Raw genomic sequence first — 6,000 nt, forward strand, 5'->3', positions numbered from 1 at the left:
GTTAGAAATAAATTATTAAAAATTTTCTCATCTTTAATATAGAAGATATAGGTGTCATTATAAGTTCATAAATAATTTTTCCATTTAGAATTGACAATGAATTTATTATTTACATGAAATTAATAGACAGGAAGCAATTTTAATATAGATATAATCGTAGCAATCAATTTTCTAATTTCATATTATCGTTAATAATGACCCTCAAGCTTTATTACGTATAAAAGCTATCACGTCTTCCAGTCCATGATAACAATTTTATATTAATTACAACAAATATACATCCTTATAAATTTCCTATTCTTTTAAAGGAAACATACCATTTAAACAACCCAACAAAAAAATCTCTAACCTCGACAACAAGCTTGGGTACTGCCAGAAATCGTGACAAAAGTCAATCTTAGCGGGATACACGGATCATTTCAAGATGCACGCGCTATCTACCCAGGCTTTGGATCCTTACCTCTTATTCCGACCTGTAGAGAAATCCCTTAACAACATTCGTCCAAGAAGGGTGTCGCGGCCTTCTTCGACCCTACGTTAAGAGGACCACAAACCATGAACGAAGAAGGGTACATGCACAATGGTTACGCAAAATACATTTCTTGCTGGTAGTGAAAGGAAGGGGATCGCCTGGCACGCGACCAACGTCACCTGCCTACGTTTCTCTACGGCCTACCGAAGTCCTTGTATCGATTTTCTTCCACATGCAGCTGCGATGTCGTGCTTTCTTGCGTCGATCAGCGGACCGAAACGATTTCGTGTCGTTATCTGTTTCTGGACAACATATGGCAGAAACGTTGAGATTCTACTAAGTTTCGTGGGATTTCTCGAGGTGATTTCGCGCTACCTTCACTTGGAAATCCGAAGGCGTTTCCGTGCACCTGCTACTACTTGCTACGATTCGAATAAATTGCTTTCCAGGTTACATATGGTCCGCTAAAAATTTTCTCTGCCCCTTCAACCTTCGTTTCCTAGGATTTTGTGTTTTATCCGAAAAATCATTGTGAATTTAAAATATTGAAATGTAAAATGTAAACGCAAGAAAATGTGATTGAACGGTGTTTTATTATGAAGAGGTGGTAGTAGTCTAAAAGGGTTAATGACATTTGTCTGGAACGTTGTCGCTTGATTGTTTCTTTTTAAGAATCTTCTTCGCTGTTTATTAACGCCTTGATGATAGACGCCATACTTGAGATGCCATGTGTCTTAACTGTTAGTGTTGTATAGTGATGCCTACAGACATCGTTTGAGACCAAGGAGTAGTTGCTTCTCCTCATACTATAAAGATATTTTAATTCCAAAATTACACAAATTGTGTCCTTTTTTATTTACTCTGTATACAGAGAAGTAAGAAAATTAAATATTGTTTCAATCGAACATTTCGTAAGTCAAGAACTTAGGTTAACTTCCATTTGTTTATCACGTGTGGGTCTTTCAGCAATTGTTAGAACCAATAGTATCTACTTTGTTCTTTAATATTTAATACACATATATCTTTACCAGATGTTACTACCAAAACTAATACGAAAAATTAAACCACGTTTCAATTCTGCTATCCAAGCATAAATTCAGTTACCTCGAATTTTCCGAAACCCCTATCAAATCAAATTTCCTCCCGTCGAACAAGAAGAAAAAAAAAAAGAGAAAAAGAAGCCGAAGAAGAAACAAAACTAAAGGACTTAGCATTTTGAATGGCCCCTCGCAATCCGTAATAATCGTCTCTTTGATCGATTCTCGAGGCCGCCACGCGAAGTCACACGAAGGAATCCCAGCACGCATCAGAGACCGTGCTGATAAATGCCCGAAAAATTCCAGGTGTAAGTGACACCGGGCCAAAAGAGGAACGCGTGCCGTTTTCCCACGTGTGCACCCCTCGCGTGTGCGCCCCGCGCAATTCCACTTCATTCTCCTCGCACCATCTCTCCTGCTCCTTCTTCTTACCGCTTCTCCTTCGAGTTGTGATTTCTTTCCCCTCGATCCACGACCCACACACATACACAGCGTGCAGATGTGCTCGAGATTTCGTGGCCCCCTTCGGTCAATCGACGTCACGCCACATGACGTGTGCATGGCATGACGTCACGAGCATGTGCCACGAAAACTCACGTGACGTAAGAAATAGGGGGACACGAGGTAATCATTTCTTTCTATTCTTTTCTTCTTCTCTGCCCTTTCTTCCTTTATTCGCTGGTTTCGAGAGTCGTCCAGGCTGATGATCCCTGGGGGTCGTGGGATCGTGAAATTTGCAGATGTAATGTACGACAGATGCGAACGAGCACGTGTGCGTCTTGATACGTGTTTCTTACGTATGCACCGAGGAGGAAGCGTGTGCTATCGAAACATCGAGGGATTCCGAGCAAAGACGGGCGAGAACGAGTTTTTGTTCCGGTTTTCGACGTTTTTATGATATTTTGGAAATAAGTGAAGAATGAAGGAATGAAAAGAACGAGATTGGGGTAGAATGTAATGAATCGGAGGAGTTTAGTAAGTAGATCCATGTTACGTAACTTTTGCAAATCGAGGGATTTCTTCTTTATGTACAAACTCGGAGTAAAATCGGTAAAAGAAATATTTAGATCGCACGTGTTAAGTTTCATTTTTCGTTTCTTCGAGATGGTATATAACGAGACGACAGCGTCTTAACTATCGAGCTTTCTATCGAAGGCGGTCAATGAAATTTCGCTCGTCATACTATGTGCATTGTCTGTTCCATCTGTCTATATTACATCAAATGCAGACATTATATTACAACTTTATATTCAAATAGCGTGTTTATTTTGGTAGCTAATAAAACCAAGTCATACTATTGTTGTATAGTTAGGGATAGATTTCAAATAAAAATTTAGAAAACTTCTGAAAATTATGAAAACTGAACGAATTTTTATGTTACGACACTGTTTGCGAATCAGAGTCCAGAGTCCAGTTGAGCTGAATGAGAGTCATTTCAGAGCTAAGTAACCATTGTTTTTTTTTCATATTATACATAAATGCAATGCAATCTAATATTTCTGGAATATTCTCGGAGAATAAGCTGCGGTGAAATTATTATATAGACGAAGAGTATTCTATGCATCCGTGCTCAAAGAGCGAAGTGATTCTACGTGCCCTCGTATTTTTCAAGAGTAGGTTAATCTTTCTCGACATACAGGATGCGTACAACAGCTGGCAGAGCGGACTTGTTATTGTTAAATTTAGGATTATGCAAAATATGCCGGAATATTCTGCAGTTTGCTTAACTGGCACATGCATTTGCATCTAAAGACGCGAGGTCTTGCTCTTTACTCGATAATTAGAGTACTATTTTCTATGATAATCCTGTTTTTCCACAGAGAAAGAAATTAACGAGCTTAGATGTTCGATACTGAATTAAATATTATTAATAGGCTATCATGGCAGATCTTCGATCATTAAAGTATCGCCGGTGTGCTATTATATTGAAATCGTTCGCCATGAGAATTCGATACCAGGTGCTTCCACCATACACATGACATGTGCATGATTGCGAGGCTATCGTTATGGGAATGTTTCAGTTCAGATACAAAAGCAACTTTGTTTTTGCTATCTACAGGCGTCGGTAAAATAGTGAAACTTATAAAACTATTTGAAATCAATTACATACATTTTTTAACTGATTCGTAAAAAATGATACAAAGCTACGAACCCGGGCTATTTGGAAATAGCTATCGGAGTTTAATCAAAATTTTATTAAAAATTTAAGTTTTACGATGAAATATTGTACTGTCAAAGATAGTATTATTAAAATTTATTAGGTATCAAACGCTGAAACTATGTAGTTTTATATCTGAATTTCTTTAAAAAATGCAACAAATCTTGGTGATAATTCTTAATCATTTTTAACCCTATTGTTTCAAAAATTTCACGTAATTTTATCACGCTATTAACTGGTTAAATTTTAATTATTATGGTCACATTTTCTGTTTTTTTTTTTTTTTTTAATGTTCACGATTGCTTCAATTAATTCTGCTCGTTCGAGGACCATAAAGAAGCGAGAAGTGTGTTTTTGAACCAGCAGGTAGCACGATGCGACTTTAATTTATATTTAACGAGAAATAATTACGCATTTGCATACGACATCGTGTGTTGGACCACCGTGAGAATGCGCGATGAGTTATCAGCACAATTCCCATGGATGCCTCAACACCTGGCAGAATGCGGTCGAGGTGGGAAAAGTTTTGTCCTTAAAAAGCCGGGATCCGCTCGCAATGGTAGGTTCCAACGTTTGTTCCTATAGACAATAATTGTCTGTTAATAACGTCCGGTGGGTCGGTGACGCACATGGCAAATAGTTTAACTCGTTGTGACAGATGTTATTAGATGAGCCTCGTTTTAAAGAGGCGTGTTACGCATTGAATATGATTAATTGTTCAAAAATATAAATATACAGTAGATCAATACAATTTTTAGATATTACGAAGTATAATCAAAGTATGATCCTTCTTGTTTGTATAAATATTTTATAAAAAGATTAGATAACTATAGTTATGGTGTGGTTTAATATATTTCAATTTTTAATAAGTGTTACGAAATAGATTGACGTCTTATTGTAAATGAAATTAAATAATATTTCATAGATAAGGTGCAAGATAGGTCTATCATCCAATATACTTTTTGCCTTATTCGTTCTAGGTTTAAAACACCTTTCCATGTTAGTGTCGTTTTCAATTTTATCGATTCAGGATAGAACACGATTGTAGCGCTAGTAGTGGTTGGAATTAGAACTACGGATACTGAACATAGACAAGACATACGCTATAAAATTAATGTAGATGTTTTATATATATCTCGATATGTACTTATTCCAAGGATAATTAAGTGTAATTACAAGTAGAATTAGAATTTGGTATTCTAATTGGTAATAGCTGGAAAAGTGAGATTTTAGAAATAAATAGGAATAAATAGGAATTAAGATAATTATATTTTATCTAGACGAAATCTTTTATCATCTGTTAGTAATTTAGTATTTCTAGATACAAGTACATTGACTAAGGACTGATAGGATAGACCTCATCACTGACGACGTACAGAACCTTTCCTGTACTTCGTCTGTGATAAAGTTGGTGATCCTCAAAACATAGGACTCGAATACGATTCGATCGTCAACTTGAAAAAGCACTGAATGTCATTTCTATTCCTGTAGCTCGTTTGTAAACTTACACGAATTTTTTCTAACTATAGATTATTATCTACTGTAGGTCTAAAGAAGATGTAGCATGCTCTAAAGCTTCAAGCGCTCTCCGTTAGGTGTCGAATCGAACTTATGTTAGTGGTTCTCAATGTATTAAATATAAGTTTCACATCCTTTACAAAAATTAATAAGAAAACAATAGCGATTGAAAGACTACGTCTTAAACAATTACAACGGATATAGCAATATATTTTCTCGATATATTCACATATATATTCTTCTTCTTTATAGCCATCATAAAAATTCTACCAATTCATAGAAATGCGAAAAATGTATAACATTTCTGTATAAACTGTCTCTAAGTAATATGTTTAATACAATTTCCTGTACACATCACGAAATCTAGAAGCATGTGAAAACTGTAAATCTTCGAACCGGAAGCAACGCCTTTTTATAACGGACACAAGGCATCATTTTAAAAACGCATCACAGGTAAGAATAATTCTTTTCATACTCTGGAGCATACAGCTTCCGGAATGCATTTCAAGGAAAAGAAATCCTGTTATGTAATACAGTTAGCTTCTTATGAAATTCTTCACCTGCTGTGATCCTGCAGTTATCACAATTGATCCCATGTCGCAACAGCGACATATGTACAGGAAACAGACATTTTTGTTCAGATATCCCATGTAATATGTACACTTATCTCTTTTTAACAACTAAATACTTTCATCAATTCTTAATATCTATTCCATAAAATTTCTATTTTTAATATCCATTCATTCCAATTCGATGTTTATTTCTTAAGGAAATATTCCAAGAGAAGAATGAAAATTAATGTTTTGATCTCCACA

The sequence above is a fragment of the Bombus huntii genome, chromosome 13, assembly GCF_024542735.1.
Source record: "Bombus huntii isolate Logan2020A chromosome 13, iyBomHunt1.1, whole genome shotgun sequence".
NCBI classification, from domain to species: Eukaryota; Metazoa; Arthropoda; class Insecta; order Hymenoptera; family Apidae; genus Bombus; species Bombus huntii.